The sequence below is a fragment of the Anomalospiza imberbis genome, chromosome 8 (genome assembly GCF_031753505.1).
Source record: "Anomalospiza imberbis isolate Cuckoo-Finch-1a 21T00152 chromosome 8, ASM3175350v1, whole genome shotgun sequence".
Lineage (NCBI taxonomy): Eukaryota > Metazoa > Chordata > Aves > Passeriformes > Viduidae > Anomalospiza > Anomalospiza imberbis.
Window position 1 is genome coordinate 26,240,781 of NC_089688.1, and position 27,909 is coordinate 26,268,689.

The 27,909-nt window shown below is 38.8% G+C and overlaps 1 long non-coding RNA gene across 1 annotated transcript in view; it reads right to left on the minus strand.

Moving 5' to 3' along the window:
- Window positions 1-17,297: 17,297 nt before the first annotated feature.
- LOC137478579 (uncharacterized) overlaps window positions 17,298-27,909 on the minus strand; it is a 130,624-nt gene continuing 120,012 nt past the window's right edge. Inside the window, exons 2-3 of the long non-coding RNA XR_011001671.1 lie at window positions 19,836-19,943; window positions 17,298-17,469 (exon numbers count right to left, since the gene is read on the minus strand). This is a non-coding gene — a long non-coding RNA (uncharacterized lncRNA). The remainder of the gene's footprint in view (window positions 17,470-19,835; window positions 19,944-27,909) is intronic.

A 27,909-nucleotide genomic window follows, 5' to 3' on the forward strand; every position in this document is an offset into this window, starting at 1 on the left:
TTCCCCACCAAAACCACTAGTTTTAATAGTGACTTTTGGTGGGAAAGATATTTGTCCTTTTATTTCCAGAGTTAACTCATTTCACAAATAGTAACAAATAATAGCACTTGATGATCAACTCAGCACTAGAGCAAGGAACTTGCCCTTTTTATATCCACAAAATAGGCAGGAATTCACAGTCAATGTTATAACTTTTCATATATTACAAGTCACAGATTTATGAATGAAGACAGTTTGGATAAGCTGAATAATAACCTTTGCAGGATATACAGAATAAATTTACAACACAACTGCCACTTTTACAGGTGAGCTGTCTCTTTTTTATGATGGAGCATAGGATGCACTCAGAGATCTGTAAATTCCCATGTTAATGTATCTTTTTTAATGGAGTGTCCTAATAATAAAAAAAAAAGTAAATCTTCCTGTAAAGTTGTCATTTGGAATGCTATTACTTTAGAAGGTGCAGTGCAGAGGGAAGAAAGCCCTCCACTACAGAGCTGCTTCAAAACTTCTGTGAAAACAATTATTTGGGTTCTTTGTGTTTGTTAACTGTCACTGTTGCTAACCCTTTCCCCCCTCCCAGCCTGCTCTGTTCAACACTAAATCTTTCCCCAAAGGAATCTGCAGAACCAAACTTGCTCTCTGCTGCTCTTATTTTGAGAAACAAATAACACCTTCTCAACCATTTCCAGTGCCCAAAATGCTTCATTACAGCCAGATGTATCTGCCAAAAGAACCTTCCAAACTACATGCCTCTGAGTCTACAGTTGACTATTAAAAAGTAGTAAAGAGCCCGGTTTTATTCTCTAATTGATCTCATCTAGAAAAACACATTTTAGCTCATACGTTTACTGCTTTGACTTTTTTCTGTAGAAGTATCACACATGGATGTAAGGAAGGCAGGATTTTGACCTCTATTTCAACTTAAATTTCATTCCAAAGAGTGGTGTCAGAAGCTGAGGTTGAAGCCCAGAACTATTCTTATTCCTAAGCTTACCCATACTTCATAAATGGTTTGAAATAAAATTAAGTGTTTTTATTCCTGTATTAATTTAAAGGTTGATGTATCAAAATATTTGCATTACTTTTTAAATAGATATAGTAATAAAAACTGGTCTAAAAATAATAGGTCCTGTGACATTTTTGTACTAGGCCATTTTGATCATTAAGATGTTCTGCTTCTTGCATTGCTGAAATGATACAAAAATAATAATAAAACCCCCACAACAGTTTGCCAAGTTTTAATTACAAGATTATAGGGCTGGAATTCTTAATTTTATTTGCTGCTGGATTTAGCAAGTAAGTGGCTATCTAAGCTTCCTTTCCCAAGCTCTATTCTGCTATGTAACACACTGTTCCATGATTCCTTCTTTTGCCTTTATGTCAACAATCAGGAATGTATGAAAACCAAGAGCTATGGAAGGTTTTGTGTTGACTTCAGAAAAGAAGTGTATAAATGGATAACTGGACACCAATCCCAAAATTAAAAAATAGCAAGTCTTCCAAATGGAGGGTTTCCTTTTTATATATAAAATGCTGAAAAGAAGATTATCTCCAAGCCACTGATTGAGTCTCTTGTTTGCACAAAGCAGGATTCATTATCTAGCACAGCCCTTGAACCCACAGTTTTAACTTCAGGCAACCAGCCACAAGCCAGCTTAAAACCAGCAACACTCTGCCTACAAAGAAGAGCCCATAGGCTTCTTTAGGTTGTAGATATGATTGTCATTCAAAAGACACAGGATTAAACTTTTTTCTGAACATCCAGTAAACCACTAAAATCTTGAGGAAAAAAAATTCCATTAAACAACTGATTTCATAGTGCATTATAGAACCTCTTCATAACACTTACCTCTGCTGGCTGTCATTGCTCAGACTACCCCACCACAAGAAATAAATCTCCAAATATTCACCACTAATCACAGCACCTAAATAAAATAACTCATCCCACCAAAATATTACAGCTACTGCAAGACTTCTATACTGGCTCAATTCTGTGCAGGTGGTTGCAGGGAGCAGGGATTTGATTTGGGATTAAATTCACCTGAATTGGAAATGAAATTCACCTGTAGCAGAAAAACATTCTTTATAAGATTTAACAATTCCTAAGCAGCATTTTGAGCGTGTTATAATTTTTTTTTAATCAAAAGGAAGAGAAAGATAACATTGAAAGAAGATAAATAGTCAATGCAGTCACGAGCAGTTTAAAAATGAAAAAAAAAAATGGTTAATAGTCTGCTCATCCAGGTTGTATAGTGATAGGAAAAAACTGAAGGGGATGAAAATCTTACGGTAAAACATTTGGGACAAGCCTTTGTATTCATCTGTATAAAAGACATAGTATTCAGTAACGATAAAAATGTAGAACAGGACCATGTCTTTCTCATTTAATCCCATATGGATTCAGAAAACAAAAAAAGATCAATCAGGCTCAGCAGAGTGTTCCCTCCAACCATCAAAAGGAAATGCTGGCTTGGCTTTATTTTCCAAGCAGCTTGGCAATATCTATTCGTATTTCAAAACTGTTGTGATCTCTGTTCTTGTAAGTCCAAGGTATCTGACTTGTCACAGTTCTATGCATTTTCCTGGAAATCATGGGAGACCACCATCAGTTCAGGAATGTCTTGGGAAATCCACAAGTGTTCTGCAAACATTTGGTGGGTGACTGGCAATATTGAAGGAGGCTATACTTGGTTACCCAAACATTTTAACAGGAAACAGATTCTCCAAACAGAAATAAAGGCTGTTGAATAAGAAGGAAGATTGCAAAAGTTTACCAGGCTGACCCCTCCACTGGACACCAGGTCAGTGCCCACAACTGCCTGTAAAGAGAAACTGCTTCACCACAAATATTGGTACCATGACCTCAGATCATTCTCTTTAATAGATTTAGTCATGTTTGCTGAAGCCTTCATAAAATTTTAGTCACAAGTCAGGAAAAAAATCTGATGCAGAAAGGGATGTGGGAAACATCTCTGTTGTTACATTCTGTTGGGTCTGAAGCTGTGGAAATTTTAACAACTGTATCAAAAGTCTTTATCCATCCTTAGGTTAGGCTGAATCAAATTTATCTCCCTATTACTGAAATTCAAGAAGTTAAAGAAAATATTGAATAAGTAAGCAGATGTTTTCAGTTATCCTCCTTCCTGAAAAGGAAGTAGCTCAGACGACCAAATGAGGTGAAATAAAAAGAAAGTACATTTTGAACATACAGCTCTTCCTGTGAATCCTTTATGGGAAATGGATTTTTTCCATACAGTAGTTGCTTACAAAGTAGAGGTCTTGTTTATAGATTTTAAAATATTCATGCAAACATAATAGTTTCAGTTACATTTTCAGTCTTTTGATCCATATACAACATGGGAAAAAAAGAGTGTGTGAAAGGTTTAGATCGGTCTTAGAAACCTTTTAATTCCTGGAGTACAGAAAAACATTAGGCCTGGGTTGATTTTTTTAATATTAACTCTGCATTAAATCCCAGGAGTAGCATATTTCTATGACTTTTGCATAAGACAAATTCCAATATTAATTTCTGATCACCATGCTATTATTATGCATATACTACACATTAACACTTCCATGATTCTAAATCAACACTCTGCAACCTGTAAATGTCCTCTGAACCTGCACAAATCCCACTGAAAGCAGTGCAGGGAGAAAAAAAAAAAAGTCTACTAATTTCACTGAGCTTTGGAACAGCATTCCCTAAAGATATTCAGGCTTACACGCCACCCTGTGTTAGACCTGCTCTTTTCCTGCATCTTCTCAAATGCAGCAATTGAGCCTGAAAGTTTCTATAAATCACATAATTGAGAAACCAATGCACATAAAAGGAATTATAGCAAAGTCATTTTTATTTTGTAATATCCTGGACCAACGCCCAGGATGGACTGCTCTCAGAGCTCCCTAGGTGATCATTATGGTTCAAGAAAGGTTTGGGAAAAATCATACTACAGTAAGTAAGTATTGAGTAGAGCCATTTGAATTGTTTATGTTTCAACCGCAATAGAATGTCACTAAGGAGATAGAAATTGCTACCTAAACTCATGACCAGAATTCAGAATTACCGATGGTTTCTCTTCAATGCAGCCAGTGTGTGCCTGAAGACAATCCACTGACTTCCAGAGTCACCCAAAATGACAGTGGCTTTCTGAAGGACTATTGTTAAATGCTATTTAACTATTCACCTTTTGGATCAGATTTTATTGCAGTGGAATTGCTATGCATTGATCCTGGTGAGTCTCTAACATTTCAGCTGAATCTACACACTTTTTGATAATGGCTTTTCACATTATTACTATGAATCAAGATTTACCTTAGCCCATAATCCAAAATTTTTCTTTTGAGATGAACCCTTGTGTTTGATTTCACTACTTATTGAGAAGGTAAAGATAAAGAGTACAGGTTTCTGTATGTCTGCTTTGTTAGGGATGTGTATCTCCCAGTGAATGGATTACAAACAAAAAAACCCAGATTTCCTATATTCTCCTTATGTAATCATAAAGTTGTCCTCTGCTGTTTTTCTGAGTTTTTTCCTTATAACAGAAAAAATGGTGCTGATGAAATTTGGGTTGCTGTTTTTGACTGAACTTGCAAATTGTATGGGAACTAAGTTATCTTGGCAACTCATCTCCTCTGCTACTCTGGGAACACGTAGGCTAAAAGGGTTCAAAAGAAATTCAGTGACACACAGAGTAATGTGTGAGCCCCATTTTCATAAGCAGCCAGGCTAAAAACAAACCTGAACTGGAACCTTTCTCTATGATCACCAAAATGGGAACTGGCTGTATCCATCATTTGGTACAGTGATAGAAGAAGACTGCAGAACTCATTCGTGTTCCACAGTGGTCTCCCAGTGACCACTTGTTCCACCCATTGGAACCACTCCATACAGCTTAACATCCCAGGAAGAGAAAGGTGTGGATAAACTGTGTGTGTGCTGTTCTGGAGTTCTGGGTGATACTGATGCAGTTTACTACTAATTGCTACCTTAGGGAAGCCTTACACAGCAGTGTAAGCAGTTCCCTGCACTGGCAGTGAAATACTGGGGGATTTCTCAAAGCCTGACAAAAGGAATGAAGTTCCCTGTCTCCTGGGGAACCAGCAGTGCTGAGAGACACTTGTCTGAAAGAGTGCCGAGTTGAGCCAGGGCGCCGTGCAAATTCTGTTTGCCGATTCTTTTGGCCACGAGTGAAATTTTTCCTGCTAGTAACAGGTAGGAACTAATAAATCCAGTATTTTCTAGAAAGAAAGAAAGAGGAATTAAACGCTAAAAAAAACCTCTTTAAACTGCCTCCATGGTGCGGGCAGGTACTGCCTTTACACTTCATTGGGAATGCTGATAGTCCATCAGTGAGATTTCAGATGCAACAGGAGAGCCCACTATACAAACACAACCTATGTCTAAATATATGTTGCTGCTCTGTTTCCCTCATGCTTTCTTATTTTTTATAGTGCTTATGAGATGATTCCTGGTCATAGGAAAAGTGTGAGTGGTTTTGTTTATCCTACTTGTTATAAGAGAACAATGTGCAGGCTGTTATTTCATTATTAAATTTAAAAACAAAGCAAACACCAGATCACTACAAGACTGAATTAGATGATAATATACCCATTTCTGCCTTACCTGTTTTAGCAAGACTTAGTATTACTGAGTGATGGTAGGTAAAGCTTCTACCATCAAGTACCAAAATCATTAAATGACTAATCCTCGTTGTCAACAAGATCTGCTTTCAAAGTTAAGTCTACCTTGTCTACCTTCCAAAAATTACCAGAAAATTTATGATTCAACAATGAACTCTTAATTGCTTCCTCTTTATGTTGATCTGTTTTCCTGGAAATACAATTAATTCTCTATGCTGAGCCTTTAAGAATGAAATAAATTGTAGCCCTTGCTCTCTTTGGCAATGCAATCACTTTTAATCAGTGCATAATTAGAATTTAAACAGTATCAACCTGTCCCTGTTGCAAGAAGGTAGCTGCACTTAAACTTCAATTACTCCTAAATTTAAAAATCAATTGCAAATAAAATGTCCTGCTGCTGATGCTAAAGAGATTAGAAAGACCAGAATACATTCACACAAGAAGCCAGTCATGTCAACACAATTGCAACAAGCAGCTGCCATAATGTAGGTAATTCTGCTGTAATGCAATATTAAGGCTTTTATCTAATCAAAGGCTGTGGGCTAAGGCTGTCAAAAAATACAAGATCCCTCAAAAGGCATAATACTATTTTTTTATATATGGCTTTATCTTGTGCAGGATAAATGAGCTATTTTGCTGAAAAAAATGGGGTTTTTTTTGATATGAATACTTTCTATGGTGGGAATTTAAAGGGTTTTTTAAATCATTGTTTCCTTTCCTCTTTAATTCCTCTACAGAAAAAAACTTTTTTTCTCACAATCTATCTACAGCAAGATGATGGAAAAGTTGAAAACCAGACATCCTTTGTGATGACTCTAAAAGTGTGAAATAACAAGTCCTTTTTATATATGTTTATCAAAATGTTTTCTGGAGATATCAAAATTGCAGTGAGACATTGGCCTTGCAAAGAGGCAGCTGGGATGGCCTTTGAGGAAACCTGGAGCTGGACTCAAGTTTCTGCACCTCAGATTTCTATGCTCACCCCTGCTAAGTGTGCAGGGAAAGGGCTCCCCGTGTGTGGCTGAAGAAGCAAAGTTTTCAGCAGGCACTGGAGAGGAGTGTGCTCCTCCTGGGACCTTCTCCAAGTGGGATTCCAGGTTCACAGGAACACTCAGCAGCTCTGGGCTGGAAGCCAGTTACTGCCATGTCCAAGGAGGGAAGGATCATGAGTTCTTCCTGTCTTAGGCACTGTAATACCTGAGGAAAAACTTGACAAATTGATTCTTATTCTTGGGTGGAAACTGCCAGAAAAAAAAAATTCAAATTTCATCACATCTACTTGGAGACTGTCTTTTTTAAAGGAATTACTCCAAACCATCTCTCTAGGGATGTGACTCTCATGTCACCATGGTAGGAAACAGTGAAGAATTATTGGCTGCAAAACAAAGCTAAACTGAAATGTGCTGAAAAGAGTATCCATGCCCTGCACTCTGTGAGCAGATACTGTTCTGCAAGCCTGGCTGTCATGCCCCTGCCTGCTAAACTACACTAATGCCTGTACAATCTGATTTCTATCAAAATGACTGTGGGGAAATCCCAAAAGCATTGAGATACCCCGCAAGAAAGTAGCCAGGTCTGCTATTCTGATCATTCTTTCATGTTTAGTATTCTGGAAATTGGGCTAAGTATACACCAATGACAGCAAATATTTATAAAAAGCATGGCAAACCCCACAAAGAAATTTTCTGCCTTCTTCCCTTTTCAGGGTAGGGAAGAAAATTTATTTTCCATCCAAGGCATACCTTTGGCTTGACTTCTTAAAAATCTCTTTATTTTTTTCAGATGGCAAAGGGACAAGCACATGGCAGCTGCATCAATACCAAGCAATGCTAGTGGGCACCTCTGGTAACACAAGAAGAAACTTTTTTAATTGGTATATACATGTATTTTCTTCTTAAACTTCTCCCTTTTCTAAAACAAATCACCATGGTACTGTTCAGAGCTGCTAAAAATTGTGGCTGAAGGATGCAAGCTGGGAAAAGGACTCAGAATACCTCTAATGGTCCCAGGTACAGGGGGAAAGTAAACTCGTTTTTAGAAAAGGTTTTAAGGCTTTGACTCATATGCAAATGGAGGCACTGCTTTGTGTCCCTTCTGGGTATTCCGTCCTTTCTCGTTTCTCCTGCAGGTAGGATTTAGCTGACAACAGCTGGGCCTGAATCCTTGGACAATCTGCACAAAATGCATCTGGGAAGAGAGAAGACTTCTCCCTCCTCCTCATTTTTGCACATCCACACCTACAATTTGGGCTCTCTCTCACATACACCTTGGTGTCTGCAGTCAGTTTTTATTTCTCCTTTACTGAGGCACATCTCCCACTGAGGTATCATTACCTCTGCACTCAATTCCCTTACTGAATATCCTAAAAAGAAACACAGTCTGACATCCTACAGTGTGTGAAAGTGAAATAAAAATGTTGTTTCTTTTTCCCCGTGTGATACAAAGTTAGAAATCCTTATCCATCCCTGTGATTTGGTTATTCTAACCTGATCAAGTGCCACTCAGTACTTCTTCATCTTAGACTGTGTTAGAAGCTGCAGCTCATATGGGAAAAAAAACATATATAGAGCAGAAATTATAAATGGTGTCAAAATAATTAAGGCCAGGTTTTCCATTTCACCTTCCCCAGCTTTTATGTATTTTCCTATCTCCTAAACCTACCAAGGACAAAGGATATAAATGTTCCTTTGAATATAGGTGGCTAAGTGCACACCTATACAACACAGCCTCTGGTGTCCATAAAAATGCATTAATTCCATCCTGGATCTATAGAGAAGAGGAATCTTTGTTGTGTGTTTGGGTCCTGATGTTAAACCTGAGGGTTTGCAGTATGTGATCACTGACACAGCAAGAACAGAATGACCTGACATCTTTATCTGCCATAAAGTGAGTGGAATTGAGCATGAAAACAACCAGGCAAACAATATCTGAAAGCTGGGGCTGCTAGAAGGCAGCCTGGCTCAGTGCCTGTTGTTACAGAGTCATAAGATTAGGGCACAACAGGAAAAGGCAGTATTTTATATTAGCTGAGATGAAGCTGCAGGTAGGGAAGGAGCAATACAGGAATTTGGAAACCCATCAGGCTTGTAACAGCAGAGAATAATAATTTTTTATATTAGACACCTGATCAGTTCCCACTTAGCTTGTTTTGCCTGGGAGCAATGCCAGGATGACTATTCCTTCCATGAGGATTTCCATGCTCATATAAACTTCTGTCTCTCTTCAGCTGAACAACCATCCTTAGTCTTTTTTACAAAAGTGTCTTTTGTAAGACACTTTTCTGGCAAATACAGTCAAATTGCTTTTTGTATTTACTGTGCTATTTGCTCATTAATAAAAAATATAATGTTATCCCTGAACATCAACATGCTGTCTAGTCTTACAACTGATGTTCTTCTGAAGGACTGAAAGTCCAGATTTCAGTTTTCCCATTATTCAACAAGACTCCAGAAAGGAGATATGGTCAATCAAAAATGAAATTGAAAAATCCAGGAAATTTGAAATGGAATGACTACAACCAATTGCACTGAGATGAAATGTGGTGCAGGGAAAAGGGCCAAAACTTGCCCAAATGATTCCCTTTGAATTCCCTAAAATCAGGAATTAAAGGGAAACAAAGTGACAGAAGAGAAACAGAAGATTTGAAACTTCAAAAGGGATAAAAAACCCAACCAACCTGATAGAACATGGACACCAGAAAAGCCAAGGGGATGACCTGAAGTGCAGGAATATGGCCCAAGCTTGCCCAACTGATCCTCATTGAAATTGCAAGATTCCATTCCCTTTCCTGAAAGGAAATTCTTCCTTTCAAGGAAACCACAATTGTTTTTTCAGACTTTGCAGACCAAAGAAATAATCAGAAAAAGGAGTAGGCATCCACTTTTCTGTAAGAAGTGCTGCCTCACTCTCTTGCCTCACTGAAAACTTGCCATTATCTTAATGTCTGTCTTCCTACATAAACATTATATTCTATATCACATATTCCTCCCAAAATGATCATCTGCAGCACTTTTATTCTCTGAAATACTAATTCTGCTGCACGTTTAGGAGTTAGTAAAATAACCTTGGGGATGTGCTTTGCTTGGGCATTCTGAGAGAACTTTGCTCACAAGAGAAGGTGCGAATAACACTGGTGCAGTGGAATTTCTGTTGAAGCCATTAGACAAACTTTAATTCCTCAGGCTTTGGGTAAGTTTTTGCCCAGTTCCTGTTTTTTTCTTCCTGTGACTCTGACATGTACAATCTAAATCCATCACACTAAGAATAAGATGGTTATTCCTTTCACAATGATATTTCTTGATATTTCAGCTGCTCTTTCTGTCTCTCATGTTCAGAACAGCTGGAATTTCTTGGTACCTCTGGAAAAGTGATATTTCTCCTCTCAGCTTCTCAGGATATCTCTGGCTGTTTTCTCATTAGGCTCACAGCAAGAAATAAATGAAGCAGGTGACTGGCACTGAGATTTTGATTCTGATGGGATCCCTGCCACACAGTGAGCTATAGCTGTAGCATTAAGTATGTGCTTTTAGGTGAGAAATAAAGATATAAAATAAGCTGACTATCACAACTCAAATAATACAGTTATGGCCCCATATAAGACAAGACTGTACATGTTTTAGTGGATTCCTCTTTTGTTCAAAACATCCTTTAACAGGTTTGACTCATGCAGTGGAACGATGCTCTATCCACAGTCCTTTCCCCAGCACGCCAGCATAATTTGTAATAGCAAGAGTCCACCCACCCAGAAGGACAAACCTGATTCTGCTGTAGTCTGTATACATTCTGCAGTTATCTCCAGGGAAAAGTAGATTGATAAGTCAATTTAATGGATGTCATGTTCATGCAAAGATAAGAAGCTTCCTTACCACCAAATTTGTTTTTTGCACTGTGGAGAGCTTCCTACTTTGCTAGTGTTGCCACCTAAGTGTAAATAGGTTATTTAACAAATATTATGCTTATGATTGAACTGTAGTTGTTGGCAGTGTTTTTTGGAGGCTATTCTAGCTCTGATTCTACTTTGAAGAAATTATAAGGAAGCAAAAAAGCCTCAAATAATTGTGAGAACAAGAATACTGAAAACTCTGCTAAAGCTCTCAAGATTTGAGAGTTTTGTTTTAGTCTACAGGGAGAACTACGATATTGGAGATTATTACTATGCGCCATAAAAAAAATGAAAAGTTCTTCTTACGCATATTAAGGATAAATTCTTTGTAATATATCAAGAGAGACTAAATTGAGCATATCTAATATGAGCATTAGAGAGATGGAGGTGCGTACAAGAACACTACTAAAGTTCAGTAAGGCAGTTGTCAAATATTGGGAGATATCTTCATAGTGTCGAAAATTAATAAAATTAAGGTGTCGTTTGAGCTGTCTGAATCTGAGCTGTTATAGTATATACAGCTTGAGGTACCTTATTTTCCACATTATTTATATTTGTATGCATGTTTAAATATTTTCTTTTTCATCTTAGTTCAAAAGATATAACTTATGTTGACTTTATTATTTATTATTTATAACCTTGATACATATTCATTTTATACTCTGTTCTTCTGAAGCACATTATTCATTAATATAGTCAATTACTTTATTGTGTGATCTTCTGGACTTTGGAGGTGGTTTATGCTTTTCATGAGTTGCCCAAATTTATTTGTTTTTGCATCTGAAAATAAGGAGTTCCACACCTTATTATAATTTAATTTTTCAGTCCTGACAGAAATGCTTCTGAATCCATTGAATTGAGGTGGAATACTGGGAGACAAGAAGATCTGATTCTTCCTGGTTTTACTATTTTTGTGTCAATGAAATTTCTATGTCTTGAAAAGAGCTGCCCCTTCTTTACTCTAGTTTCAATTAGAATAGAATCAAACCTAATTTAGGGTTAACACTGTCCATGCCTGATGCACTGAGTGCACAAAAATAGGCAATTCAGGTTCCCAGTGAAGGTCTGCAAGCTATATACCTTTAGTATATAGTCTAACCTTTAGTATATAGTCTATACCTTTAGCATATAGTCTGCAGCTGTACTTTTTATTATGTTGATCAAATGCAATCAGACTGCCAAGTTACAAGAGAAAGAAAAATGTATCTGGCTTGTTGAAATAAGATCCCTGCATAGCATTATAAACATTAATTACATTTCATTCATTAAATCAATGAAATTAGTCTCTTCTAATTAAGCTGACATACAAGGAGTGATTTTTATGTTCAGTTAATGCCTAAGTTAGGAAGTATAATAAGTCAACTGAAGCAATCAGTTCCTTAACCAGCACAAACTGATGCAGCCTTACTGAAATTCAGCGTGACTTTGCTAATTTACCACAGGGGAGACACTTGCCATTCAAATTCAGATCTCCTGACTTGCAATCTCCTGCACAGTGACTCTTTCACAAAGATGCCTACAAGGGTGGAATTTGCATAAGGTCTCTTTGCTGCTAACACAGGAGCCTGGGGTGCTCGAATGCTGTCAATACGGGAAGCGCTGGCTGCGCTGCATGGAGACAGGCAGTGCTTGGAAATGTGATGGCTTCTTCCCAAGGGGTCTGGCTGTCAGCTGCTTTTCCCTAGATTTCTGTCAGAGCAAGTCAACTTTTAGCACCTGTTCTTCAGAATTAAGGGATAAGAAGGAGGTTCCATAAATCTGTTACTGGTGCAGAGAAGTGTCTCAGAAGCTGCGCACTTTTGGTCCCTCGATGTTGGCTTTTCACAGCACCGTGAAAAGCCAACAGGACACACTATTAACAGCCTCCTGAGCACCTGCTAGCACTACATTAACTTGGTTGGTGGATGCAAGACCCATAGCACCTGTCCAGACCAGGAAATGGGTTTCCTGTGTGGGCAGGGGGGCAATGAGATCTGTATGGAGTCCCTGCAAAGAGTACCCTGCATAGAAACAAGCAGTCCCCCAGGTTGCTGTGAAACTACCTTTCTTTGTTCAGGAAATTCTGATTTCCTCTGTTGTTATAAATAATATTCTCTTTCAGTGGACACCTTCTGTCAGCAGCATCCCCATATTTAGACCTTACAATACTTAGGATAAATAAAAAACAGGAAATCAAGACTTTGTCCTCATAATTGCTGTGACTTTGCTGAACAAAACATATTTTCTGTGTATTTCCTGCTGTCTTTATCCCTTGCCCCATTCATGTCTGACTATGTAGACTGAAAGGTTTTCTGTGTTTTCTACACTATTATCATCTCTCTCTGTCCTGAGAGTAGTGCTTGGAGTGTAAACATTGGTGTCAGACCCTATACACTTCTAGGATGAATTGTAGGCTCCTGAACACAGTCCTGCACAGTGTGAAATGCTATAACAAGAGATGCTGTAATAAAAAAAATAATTCTAACAGACATTTTACTTAACTGAAAAAGTAATTTTTAGTTTATAGTTCCTCCATTTCCAATGAATCAGCTGATCCATACTGGTTAAAGAATCATCAGGCAGTCACTGGTCTAATGTAATTTAGCAATCTTCAAAGAGATGAACAGTGCATACTACTGGAAAGGATCTAAAAAATTAAAAACCCACCTATTATGTGATAGGATGGCTGCTGAAATAGTGAGTGTTACCCTGGGTGAAGGAACATTTACCTGCACAGGCATCATTACAAAGAGCCCAGCATATGCCCTTTCTAAACTTATGGATCCATCAAGCAACTTACAGTCTCTGTGCCTTGCTTCATATTTTAAGACAGTGCTTGTCAAGTACATAAGCAGAAGTTTCTGATTTATACTACATATGATGGCAATCAATTTTTGTCTTAGCACATTTTTGGTCCTATTTTTCTTTTACTGATGAACCTGACAAATACAGTTTTTCTTTTCAGAAATAACATACAAAAATCTTATTTTCACAGCTGTTCATCTGTCTATGCATCCTGCTAGTGATATAAGATTCAGCTGCCAAGGCAAGACAATCCAAGTCTCTTGTACTAATGCATTAAATCTTATGTTTTAAATAACAGTTTTTCACCTTGGTACTTCAAGAAAGGAACTGCTGCTGTTTTCAATTTCACTCAGCTGGGGATTATAAGAGGCAGTGTCTATTTCCACATAAACTGAGAAAAGTGAATGTTGTTATTTTTGATGATGTAGCAAAGAACTAATAACCCTGTGGGACCTTATTACATGGCTGAAAAGTGAATTAACTTTGGCGTAACCGTATTGAGCGAATTACTCTAATGATCTGTTTCCTAACTCTTATGGGTGATCTCATAACAATGCTCTCATAATCTGGGAGTACGCATGAGAGCATAAACTGATTGTGCTTTCCAAAATTCATTTTGGAAATTTGGAAAATTTCCAAAACGTTCATTCTCAAAGGAAGTCACTGAAACACTCTGTCATCACCTTGCTGAGGGAAGCGGTCACTCCTGTAGGTGATGATGACACCTTCTGTGACAGTGATAAAACTGGTCCAAAGCACAGGCACTCACATATACCCATGTAGATGTAAAATTAAAGGTGGCCCTCTGTGACAGAGAAGGAGCAGTTACTGTCTTCCTCTGACTGGTCACCTTATCCACAGGACAGGCTTTTCCAGGCAAAGCCACTCTGCCTGGAAACTTGTCATAAACATGAAAAGAAAATGAGCTGAAAGTTAAAAGGCAGAAACTTTTTGCTTTTACAGGAAAGGCCAAGTTTTTCAGCAGAGAGATTCTCAGGACTTTCTGTTGACCAATCTTCTGAGAGACTTGAAATTATGGACATTAAAACTCATTAGTCATTTATGCCTTAGAAGATGAAGGTCTAAGTATCTCATTTTTGTTTTCTGACAGATAAATATTTATCATAGTTTGAAATAACTCTGTCTAGGATTTCTCATTCATCAAAGCTCAGAGCAGGACATAACAAGGAATTATCTTCATGTGGCTCAGTAAATAAGTATCCATCCACATTGTATTTAAACACATCTGCAGTGTGGCTGACTTGCCCTGGGTCAGTGAATTTCTGCACAGAGCTAAAGCTCCTTGGAGACTGGCCCTGTGCTTCATTCTGTTTGCTGCTTCCTTGTCCTGGAGTCTCAACATTACTCACTAAATTTGCGTAACACTAATTAAGGATGTGATCAGACAAAGTAATCAACAGTAGTTCTGTCGTGCACTGTGATTATTTCAAGTTGAGATGTGAGTAAATATGCAATTTCAACACAGGGATTTTAATTTTCTAGCAGCAGGATTAATGAGTTTGCTTTGCATTGGTCACTACTGACGTGTGAAGTGATGGAAAGCAGAGGCAGCACGGAACACTTGTCCATGGCCACGCTCACCCTGCTGCTGTAGCCTCTCCCCTTCCAGATCCTGTTGCTTTAAACAGTTGTTTATCACAAAATCCTTGATGGAAGAAAGTATCATTTTGGAGATTAATTTTCTGGCGCCTGTGAAAAGACCAGCTGTTGGGTGACAGCCTGTCAAATTTTTTAAAACTATCCATCTTTAAAGGGCAAAAATACTATGTCTGACATGGGTAGCAGCAGTGGTCGTGCCAGGCAGCTAGTACAGCAGGTGAGTTCTGAGATACTACAGCACCATATGCTGTCTGCCAAAGCTCTGCAGCAGGAGATGAAACCTAAAACTGAACATAATAGAAATGTAGAAAAGTAGTGTCACTGCATGTCCTTAGCTGCCCATCCTGCACAAAGGCCTGGAAAGGGCAAGAGAGGTGTCATTCAGCTGTAGTCAGCACATGTTTCATTTGTTAAGGAATAAATAATAAATAATTTTTATCCTATGTTCACCAAGAAAGAACTGGAGCAGAGAGCAAGAAAATAGCAAAGCCAGAGGGGTCGGTGGTGGAGCTGGGTACCAAACCTTCTTCTGCACCCTGGAGATCCCTCAGCTCTCACACTTGCCAAGATGATATTATTTACTAAGAGCTGTTACCAGCTGTTTGCAAAGACAGACTATAAGAGGACTCTGAGGCAGTAATATGCATTATCTGAGCAGTCCATGTTTGAAATGTTGGTATTTTTCACAGCACTGTCCTTACCTGCCTGGGAATAATAAAACTGGTAGCAGTCATTTGAAATGGCAAGGAGCAGCTGTTTGTGTTTGCACTCTTGCCCAGCATAAATCTCAAACCACTTACAATAGCAGCACACTCAACCTGAGCTACAGCTGATCTCTAGTGATAAAATCTGATTTCCTTTTTGATCGGTTTCCCTGTGCCTGGAGTATTTCAAACACGGTGTCTTTCTTCAGGAAAGGAGTGAGACACACTGAAGCAAATCTGCTGAAACATCATTTGGCACTTCAAGCCAAGGATGGAAAAACATTGGGCAGAGACTTTTGCCTGTATCATGTGTTGGTCTTCCATAATAATGATACCTTTGCAAGTGTCACAAGCTGTGGTAGCATGTTCATTGCTGTCACACTGCCCCACCAGAGAGGGCATCTGAATTTAGTTCAGAGAAATCAGGTAAGACTGATGTTGCAGAAGTCACCCACTCCAGTCTCATTAAGTTGACTCAGACTGTGAACAGATGATTACCACCAAAAAGCTCTATCACGTTAACCCCTTCCTGAAGGCTCCTTTGACTGATCTGATGGTTTCCCTGGCTCCTGAAGTATTTTTGACTCAATTTGGTTGTTTTCCTCCCACTTTTCTCCCTTTGCCAATTCTTCTCTGTCATACAGATATTGCTTTGTCTTTTCAAGTGATGGTGTAGAATAGAAGAGCACTGGAGCAGAGACCTTGCTGTCTACTTTCCTGAAGGTTAAAACTGAGCAAGTCCACCACAAACTTAGTGTGCTACCACACTATAAATTATGTAAATGAAAACACTACTTGACATCCAATAGACAGATTAAACTGCTGAGAGAGAGGCATATTTTTTAGGACAGAGAGACACTTCTGATTTTGTTTGACCTCCTCTCAATACAGGCTGTAGAATATCATGCAATCACCTCCACATTCAATCCAATATTGTACTGGAGAACTAGAACACTTCCTTTAGAAATTTAACCGGGTATCAAGATTACCTCTGGGGAAGCAACTACTCCAAAGCTATGTGAGGCTGCAATTTTCAGCAGTCAGGAATATATGGCTACATCTGCAGATGCTAATGATTTAACTCATTTCTCTCTGTGGACCCTTCCTATTGTCTCCTTAATGCCTCTGCCATACCAGCATTTGAATGGGGAGGAGAGATATTAATTAAATATGTCCACGTCTAATTCCTCAAGTGAGAAATGAGCATGATCTAAAGTCATGGGGACAGACTATTTCTGTGTTGGCTTAGCATTTGGGAACTTCCCAGTTTGTTATAGCCTCAATTTCCAACTACATCTGTGCATTACATACAAATGGGTTAGATGACTGCAAAAAGAATCGCTAATTTAAGACAGCAATGCAAACATTTTTGACATTTAAACATTATCCAGTAAAGGTTCATGACCCTTCTATTTGACAAAAGTGAATACTAATGAGAACCCACACATTAGAGCCCTTCTGGGATAAAGAGACGAGGGAACATATTTCTATTATTTCATATTTTTTGTAACAAATTAATTCATTACTATGCTTCAAAGACTAACTAATTCCTCACAGTGGTGGTCTAGACATTTTTTTATTATTTTTTTTCTCTTCTGCTGCTACTGCTGCCCAAGTGGCCACTGATTAATGAAACAGAACATTCAGCATTACAAATGGAAAAAAATACTGGAGATTATGTACTTTGTACCTTCTCAAAGGCCAGCTGCTGTCCAGCTCAATTTATCACTTTCCTCTCCTCACTCCCTCTTCACCCACAGGTTTCTTTGACCTGCTTTCACTTCAGTATATATTTTCTCTTGCTCCAACGGTAATGTGTCTTCCTGCTAAGGAAGCCTGGTGAAATAGAAAAATGGGTGGAAAGCTTGACTCACACATAATGTGAAGATCTACATTACCAGTGTACATTAAAAATGACAGAAAATGACATTGACAATGGGGAACCTAAAATACTCCCTATTCTAACCTTGTGCATATAGCTTGGGCATACTCAGGAGTGCTCAGAGGCTGACCTTTGATTGTGTCGAGTTTCTTTGTAAAAATGAGTTTAGTTGAACTGGATTTTGGTGGTGATCTTGCCAGACTATGAGCAGGGCCAAGCTTTTTGTCTTTTGTTCATTTTTGTGTAGCTTGGAGATGATATCTAGCAACGTTCCTCTTCTGTACAGCACGCTGTATATTAGGGTAGTGACCTCAGCTGATAACCTTGCTGTCCCTGCAATTCAGAAAAAAAAAAGTTATGTGAACAGAGAGAACATCAAAGAAGGAAGCAGAAAGTTTAAAAAAATAAGTGTTCACTCGACAGATCCAGCTCATGCAGCACTGTGAGGTAGAACATGTATTTCTACTCCTTTTAACAGCTTAGGTATGGCTGTAGAAATGTCATGTAAATGGTCTCAAAAGCTGAATACTCTGAGTAAGCTTGTTCCATGCCATATATCAAGTTATTGTTAAGCACTGATAATACAGTTCCTTCTCTCATTTACTCCTGCTGAGGATCTCTCTCTAGCAAACAGTGCTTCTAACACCTTTTTCTTCCTTGGCATCCTGGCCCATTTCTGCACTCACGTTTTTTCCATGCTTCCAATTTGTCTGTTTGCTGTCAGCTCCCTATCACAGGGATATTGGGCCTGACTGAGAGGAGCTGATCTTCCCAAGGCAGCCTTGGAGCTGTGCTTTTGAATTAGTAGATGGAAAGTTGTTGATAACACACCAGTGCTTTAGCTACGCCTGAGCAGTGCTGGCACAGCATCAGCACTGCCTCTCCAGCATTCCCCCCAACATGGGAGGGGACATAGCCAGGACAGCTGATCCAAACTGACCAAAGGGATATTCCATATAATATGATGTCTGCTCAGCAACACAAGGCTCCTCAGGCAAGTTTGGACAGCCTGAGTGCCCTTCAGCCGCTCCTTGACAACACCTGTGCACAAAGGCAACATATTCTGTCAAAGTAGAAATTAGGCCTTGCAAGCTCTGCTAGCAATCAAATCTAGGCAGGAACTGAACACGGAGAAAACAGGATATTGCAAAGGTGTCAAAGGACTTCAGGAGTCTGGTGAGACTCAGCCTCCTGAATCATTTAGACCTTCCTTGTACATATGGAGAGGAATTATCCAAGGATCTCTCAGTGCTTTAAGCGGAGAAAAACCCAATTTGTGTACTTTGGCAGAGCTCCAAGAAACAAAAGCACAGGGGAAGATGGATGAGGGACCCCACAAGGGAGATCACACAGCTTTCTCCACCACATACTCCACTGCCTTGATTGGGCTTTTAAAGAATTAACGCTGTGTTCAAAACCTTTATGCAAACCATGAGAAATAATGTCTATTTTCCCCAAACAGGAGCAATGTTTTCCTTCAAAAAAGTAGTCAATTCAGATGAGAAAAAAGAATATCAAAATGCTATTTTGCTTGTAGTTATGCAGGTCATTAAGTCTTTTACTATCTATTAATTATTCTTCTTTGTCTAGGCTCATTATAAAATATCCAGCTGATACAGCTATTCTCAGTAGCCTGAGGAAGATACTTTGATGTTAAATGCTGTGCTATCAGAAAAATTTACAGAGTTGGCCTGGGGTTTTTGGCTTGTGTTATTTTTTATTTGAGTTTTTGTTTGTTTGCTTATTTGGTTTTAACTCCCTCCAATTTAACTCCCTCTCATGTAGTCTGTTGCTCATTTAACCTGAATTGAATTTGCCAAAATTTTGTACTAAAGCAAGTGATATTATTTTTGTGTTCTGTAACAGGGTTTTTTTCAGCTATATTTTTGGTCTTTTAAGACTGACCTATGAAACAACAATTTTCTGATCCACTTCTTCAACAGTAATTGTTCCTGCTCATCTTAATCACCCAGCACACAGTGTGTGCCTGAGGATTTATTCCAGGTGATTAAGACGATTTCCCAAGGATATTCCATATGATCCTTATTTGATTTACATCTCTCTTCATTTTCACTATTGTCTTCAAAATTGCAAAGGTTCAATACAGGTTTTGTTTTTAAAGGAAATCATGCTGAGAACTTCTCACTGCATTAATGCTTCTGATGCTCAAGGATGTTGGCAATTTGTGTGTATATAATTACAAAATTCTGGTTTGCTTGAGTTTTGTCCTTTTATTCACCCTATATAAAATGTTAAGAATAGCAGAGCCACAAATGCACTTCATGGTATTTCTGAACTGAAGATAAAATCTAATAATTACCTTTGTCATAAAACAAATTTCTTCCTCTAGAGGGATGATGAACAAGCTTTTTTGTGGTGTGCTGTCTAATAATTCAGCTGGTCACAAGGCTTCTGTATGGCCATACACCTGGAACATAAAAATCATCTCCGTTATTTTGAGGTTACTGGTAGAAAAATGAGATATGAAAATGTCACTGCAGAGATAAAAGGATTGGATAGGGGCAGTAATAATACCTGGGATAAAATTAAAACTTTTATCTAATTTTGTGCTTTAGGGTATGAAGTGAACACCAGCATAGTTCAGGGATATGTCCTTCCTCTGAATGTCTACCCTAGAGCACAAATGGTGACTGATTGGAATAGTTGGAGACATGGCTGCAATTTTTCGTCTTCCTTTGCTGAAAATACCTTCATCATTCTCAGACATTAAATGAACCTGTGCTATCTTGTGGTTTAGAAATTCCCTTGTTTTGACAGACCTGGCATTCCTGTGTCACAACAAAGCTGATTTCAGGTTGGTCCTGCATGGAAAAAAGCCTGGTGACAATTCTCAGCTGCAAGAACACATCTGTATCAGTTTGCTAAATAGAATGGGACCCAAAATTCATAATTCATCAGTACATGGCCAAATAAGTCATTAACTTGTGTGGGATTTAGATATGTAGGTATTTTAGAAGTATCTTGATCTCTTTTTTCACCTCTTTTCAGGTGGGCTCCTGGAAACACAAAAAACTGGGGAATCTTTGAGTTCCTCTGGAACTGGCAGTTCTACAAAAGTAGTGCCAAATATTCACCAAATGCAAACCAAAAGACATTCACTGAGACTAATGTGAAAAAAGCAGGTGAATTTGTCAGAGCCACTCCAGTTTATGACACCTGAAATTTTGACCCTGAACCGATGTATGGATAAAGCAGGTCCTTTACTTGCTTGCATGTCAAGTCCCATTTACCAGCTGACTAATGCAGAATGCAGCAAGAGGCACAAAAGGCATCCACAGTATCTGGAAAAGCACCCGAGGTCCAGTACTCTTTGCCCTTTTTTTCTGAAAGAGTGGTACTATTTGAGTGATTGCATTTAGAGATATTTTCCAAAAATCCTTGGAGAGTGGTATCAAAAATCTGGAAATAAGAATCAGCTCTAAAACATGGAGCTATGAGAATTACTAGAGGGACTCACAAAAGGTAAGTAAGAAATACACCCCCATTAACTTTAGTGTGTCCTAAACAATCAAAGTAATGCAAGTCTGAAGGTTCAGACTGTGCTACTGAGTTGGCACTTGCTGTCCCCACACCACTGTGACAGCATTGTGTAGCTGAAGAAATCTCTCAAAGTCTTTTGAGTGCTAAAATCCTAAAACAGAGCCACAGCTGACCTGGGCGATCCAAGCCCACAAACCATTGTTTGGCCACCTGGGGTTTAAATAGAAAATATGTACCAAGAGTTATGTAGAAAAATTATGATTCTCTTACTATCCAAATAGTAAACTGGTTATAGAAAAAGTTCTAGTTCTTGGGAATTCCAAGATTGTATCCTCTGGTGCCTATTTGAAGCTACTCAGTCCAAGCAGAGTGTGGGCTGAGCTGACACAGCTCAGGAGCTCTCTGGGTCTGCAGAAGCATTTCAGCACTGCACTTTGCAGGGTAGATGAAGCCCCTATCACAAATGGGAAGACAAACTCCTCTAAGAGTAATTTGAGGTTTCACAACCAAAATAGTAGGTAACCATCCTTCTCAACTACGTTTTAGCTGGCATTGGCTCTTCAAACCTGCACTGAAGTGCTCAAGGCAAAGGTTTTTAAAAAAATATCTTGCTACACACATGAATTTCCATGTTCCTATTGTCTACATGTGGGGGACATTCAGTCTCCTTCCTGTTCCCTCTTTGTGTCACAAACGTTTTCTTGTGACTAGCAAAGTGAACTAAAACTGAAGGAGACAAAAAATTATAAACCAAATTTATTTCAGAGCAAAGGAAATAAAAAGAGTACAGTTCCCAACAAAAATAATTTCTACTTCCTCTATTTATTTCATATCTACCTTCAGTAATGATGAATAAATAAAAATTAGGCAGGAACCGTACCCTTTCTCAAAAAATAGAATCAGTCATCCTCTGTGCTTAAGAAACATAAAATTGATGTAAAGGAACAACAGACACTATTTTTTCTTCTGGGGTGTTATTCTCTTGCGATGGAAGCCAATTAGTGTTGTTCTCTGAAGAAACATGAAAACATTAGAGAGATGTTTTCATTTTTTTGTCTGAAAAGAAACAAAAAGAGTGAAAATAATCTGATCTAGAAAGATATTTTCATGTGCCTTCAAAAAATGGAGACAGAAAAAGAGACTATTGTCGTTTTCCTGACAAACATAATGCAACTTTACTCTTGAAAATGCTGGAGTTCTGATTTTTTCCATTAATATTATCTACTGAAAATGTTCTGTTTCAGACAGTGTCTCACTTTGCCAAAATTTTCCTGCTGAATTATTTCCTTTAAACAGTGTAGCAAAGATGCTTCTAAAGCATTGCTGCCTGTTGAGATCAGGAGTTCAGGTAGGAAGAAATGTTCATTTTTTTCAAAAGTTCTTGCAGGAAGATTGTTGCTTGTCTTCATTTTGAAGTGGATTTTTTTACTCTTCTGGAATGCACCTTCCTTTCTCCTCAAAAGACTCCTGTTTGCATTAGAGTAGCCTGAAGACAAATGTGACCCTGCTCTGGGAGAAGCCTTAGATCTTGCCTTGGGAAATGGAAAAACACCAAGACTCCATGGAGCTGTGAGCCTGTGCTTGTGCAAGCATCACTCATGGCCTGACACAGCCAGGCACTGCTGCTTCACCGTCAGCCCTGAGGGGACTGAATGAGTCTTAGAATGATGAGGTAAACGGCCTCTCTGTGCCAGCAAGCATTTGGATTGATATTTGAACATGCAAAAACTGGATAAGTTTGCAAACAAAGCCAGAAGGAACATTGGAGATGACAGCACCAGGGGAATGGCTCCTCCGAGAAGCTCTGGAGGCACCAGCTGGCAGGGCAGAGGGATCATGGTGATGGAGATGTGCAAGGACCCACAACACTTTAAACATTTCCACAAACATCCAGTGGGCATTCGTAGTGTCCAGGGACAAATTCCAATTTGGACAACTTGCCAAATGCTGTCCTAAAGAAAGAAATACCAAACTAACCATGTAAGCAAGTTATTCCTGCAGCTCAATGGGCAGTTTTGTGGGAGAGAGCCCTAACTGCCATGACATATCACAATTTATTTGGTACAGCAGGTGACAGAAAAGCAAAGAGAAGGGACTAAATCCTCCAGGTCCTCAGCTGCAGAGGAAGATGGTCAGCAAATTCCAGACAGCTTCAAGTGATGAAGCTGACACATTTTAGGGAATTAGCACCTGACATCTGGAAATTATAAACACACTACTGAAAGGCAAGAGCTGGCTGTATTCCTTCCACTATCCTGTTAATACACAATAAAAAGGTGAATTAATCTTGTTGATCGTGTTGTTCCTTGTTGATTGTGACTTTTCTTTTTAAAGTGATGGTTTTATTTGCTTATCTAGATTTTTGAACTATATTAACCAGCTACATTTTTTGGCAACAGGGAGATTCTGCTGATTTGTTTGCACAGATGGCTAGCCCATTGCTGAAGTCCTTTATTTGGAAAGACACAGCCTTAAAAAGCTGATGGTGTCAGTAAGAAAAATCCTGTATTTCTGTTTTTTTCTTTAACAACAGGGAAAAATGGGATGAGAACATCCAATCTCAAATTGGATGAGAACATCCAATTTACCATTACAGAATTGATGTGATTTTCTTGATCTTCCCTCTGTCTTAAAAGATTCTGGCTTTTAAAATATAATGTAAATACTTGCTAGGGTATTTGCAGCATAAAAGAAGTCAGACCTACGGCAGCACTAAACGATCAATGGACTTGAATAAAATCAGCATAAAAGTAGCATAAATGCCTTTAGCATAAAAACAGCTAAGGCAGAACAAAACCAGTGGTTTCCTTGCTGATTCAAGTTGTGACAAGTCATGACACCCATAATTTTGTTTCAGAGATCATTTGTTCTCACAGCTGTAGCTGTAACAAAATATCTTCCATGCATCTCTCTACATCAGAGACCTAAAGTCCTCTGCAGGCCTTAACAAGAAATTTCTTGGCTTTTGAGAAATTAAATAAACTTGTCAGTACACTAATATATCAGTTCAAATTTTTATGACACCTATGCAAATTTACTTAATCTAAAGAGAACGTGAGTTCCCTACATGAAAACTCATCACATCTAATCTGATTTTGATAATCCTGTATGTGTATTTCAGGGTTTCCTGCTTGCTTGGCTAACATGGACTATTATTCTGCAACCTCCCATCTGTAGTTCTGGTTGTTTTTCTGACTTGATTTGGTAACAATATTTTAGAAATGTTGAGGTCTTTCCAATGCCTTAAATCCAAAACAAGGGTCATGGGAAAAACTCTTATGCTTGAGTGTAACCACAGCAAAGTGAAGCCTGGGCCAGAGATAATATCTTTGAATGATAAAGGAAGCAGATTAAACACATGGGACTGTCCAGAGACATTTACACATAAGGCAGGCCATTAATGGGCAATGAACTAATGATACATCTTCAGAAAATGCTTCCTCTGTGCCCAGAACCACTAACAAGATACATAAGAGGTATACACTCACCACATATTAGGCACTGGGCTTGGGTGACTTGTGTCCCAGGATGCCCAATTTAGTTGATATAGCAGGATGAGCTGCTCCAGACAGCAGGTGAGAGCAGGTGCTGCAGAGGTGGCAGTGAGTATTTCTCATCATGTTACAGAGGAATTGCACCACAGCAGTTTAATATGTCAGACCTGAGTGTAAAATTTTATGATCTGCTTGGTGCAGTCAGGGATTGAAAGCATGTCTGTGCTGTGAGAGGCTGAACATATGATGGCACACAAGCACTTACCTCTGGGACTGAACTAAATGAGAATACAAGCAAATGAAAGGAGAAGCAGAAACAAGAAGGCAAGAGAAAACAACCTGAGAGGCTACAAATGCAAACACTTTTCAGTCCTTTTGTGATATTCTTTATGTGTGTACCCCGCACTAGTTCTGCTGTATTGTTCTGTTCTTTAAACCACATGGAGTTTACAAAGAGCTTTAAAAAATCTGGGAGAAATATCCTGTGCTTATTCTAAGCTGTGGGATAGAGCACACTGCAGACATGCAGAGTCGAAGATGAGATGGGCAGTGCCGGGTAATAGTGAGAAAAGCCTGTACAACTTACAGCACAGTGCTCTAATTAACAAAGAACGTAACAAAGATAGACATTCCAGATCTATGTCTAATTCTCCTTCAAGTAATTGTACTTCTGTAAAGGAATCTGCAAGGACACAGTCCTAACCTGTGTGTGAATGGCTTTAACCTCCTTCCATGGTTTCGTCCTGATGAAGCTTTCCTCCTCATTTTGTATTCCTTATGAATTTCTGGGCTCCAGCCAGAATCAGAACCAAAAATGAGGCACTGCAACTCTGAAGGAATTTCAGTCTGGGAACCTAGACATGGGAAATCTCATGAGAAAGCATGCTGTGAAACTGCTGGACAGGTTTGGCAAACTTGAAAGATGAGAGTAGCCTGGACAAAACTTCACATTGGTGATTATTGGTGCAATTTGGATGTAAACTTTTAAATCTAATTGGTCTGAATGATGTCTGTATATTCACTTATATTCTGCTTGTATTCACACCACTGGCAATGAATCTGTGAAGCAAAATGGCTGGTGCTGAGGACCAAATATCACTGGGTTCATTTTGGTTTTTATGTAATTTATGTCATTTTTTATGTCAGATTTACATCAGACAGGGTCCCAAACCATTTGCATCTCCCAAAATTCCCCTGCTGTAGGAACCAAAGTATGGTAAATAGAATTTGCTTCAAAAGCACACTTCTGCCCCAAGAAGACATGGTAACATAGATGCGTCTGAAGGTACCTGGCAATGACAAATCATATCTGAATAATTAAACCATGAAAGGGCTTTATAGATATTTATTATAGACAATTAGAAAATGGAACTTTACCAGAAAGAAAAAAAACTGACAAAATCTCCTAAATTCCAAAATATTCTTCTGAACATTCAATGAAAAAAATATTGGTGAGAACTTAAACACTTTCTTTTTCAAGCAAAACATACCAAGGTATTTTGATTCTACATTTCTTGGCTCTTTGCATCAAGTTTGTCTAATTCACTCAATCAGATTCCCAAATTTTAGCTCTGTGCTTTGGAAAAACAAGATCCATCTGGTAGATGCAGACAAAACCACCATAAAAAGGATTAACTTCTATGATATTTTTCTCATTTTCATTCCCAATCTTGGGAAGGACCCAGAACAAAATTCACAATAAGAAAAAAGGGCTCTGTTTTTATGGAAGAAGTTATCACTTGATAGGGAGCATCAAGGCTGAGCTTAATGGATGAAAAATACAGTCAGGCATGAGAATTTGGTAGCCATGAAACCTCTAACTCCCTGTGTGCTGTATGGCCTTTCCACACACAACAACAGCCTGACCAAAAAAGCAGTTTTTGCCTGCTGACATGAAGGAGTGACACCATTACCACCAGAACTACTGTGAAGTTGACACATGCATAAAACCTGTGCATTTCATACAGTAGGAATAGGGGACACATGCAGCCAGAATAGAATTATAATATACTGTCCTCAGAACAAAGAGAGCTACCTCAGAATTCAGTGGTCATTTAGTGTCTGCAGCACTGCTGGGTACAGATAAAAGGTTTGATTTCTCCCAGTCTGAATGCCTCTGTGGCAAAAATGGGCTGGGAGAACATTGCTTTGCCGAGGAGTTTGCTCTTCAAATGTGCTGCATGTAATTAGGGGCATTTGCATGAAATTTCTACATCCTCAAGGCTCAGGTTAGAAACACACACATCTGTCACAACTTGACATGTTCAATGAAAGAAGAAATAGATTTGAAATCATTACAGGGTGGTTATTTTTAATGAGAGAACAAGTCAAAATACAAAGGAAGGAGACAGGAAAGGAAAGCATTCAGGGACTATCAAGAGCATGTCAAAGCTGCAGTGTTAATGGTAAAAAAACAGCAAAAAACTTTTTAATTTCATGTCTTTATCTTCAAGTCTCAGAAATTATAATAATTCTTAAAACTGTGATTTGTATGTTAGCTAAAGGTTAATGATTTTTATTTATAGCACCTCAAGGCGAAGCTCATTGACAATTTCCCATGGATGACAACAATGTCTGGAATAGATTTTTAATTGTGGGAGTTATTAGGAAGATTTCAAAAATCTAGGCCTGTTAATGTTTTATTCAAATTTCAGGGACCAGCTGATGTTCTTTAGCAAGACATCTTTTAGACTCTGCTGGTGTTTTATCAGACTGGTGATAAAGAGGGCTTTTGGCTTACAGTAGCATACAGCTCAGCAGTATGACTGCTTTGCTCTTTAAATTTTCTTTTCTTGAGGATAACTTTAGGCAAAAAGCAATTACCCAGTGTCCTGGATTCAGCTGGGATAGAGTTAATTTTCTTCCTGGTAGCTGGTCCAGTGCTGTGCTTTGGACTGGCTTTGAGAATGATGCTGATAAGCCAGGAATGTTTTAGCTGTTGCTGAGCAGCTCTCACAGGACTTGTCAGCTTCTCTGCCCCGCCAGCGAGGAGGCTGGGGGAGCACAAGGAGCTGGGAGGGGACACACAGGACAGCTGACCCCAACTGGTCTGAGGGATATTCCAGACCATGTGGCACCGTGCTCAGCCTAGGAAAAGCTGGCTGGGGGTGGATGCTCAAGAACTGACTGGGTATCAGCTGCTTGGTAATTAGCAATTGTTTTGCATTTGCATCACTTGTTTTTCTTGAATTTTATTTCACCTTCTTGCTGTTATTTTCTCCTTAATTAAAATTATTGGTGTTGTTATTATTATTCAATTATTAAACTGTTCCTATCTCAACCCTGAAGCTTTCTTACTTTTACTTTTCTGGTTCCCTCCCTGTCCCAGGGAGGCTGGAGGAGGTGGAGTGAGCAGTTGTGTGGTGTTCAGTTATCAGCTGGGTTAAACCACAACCTTCA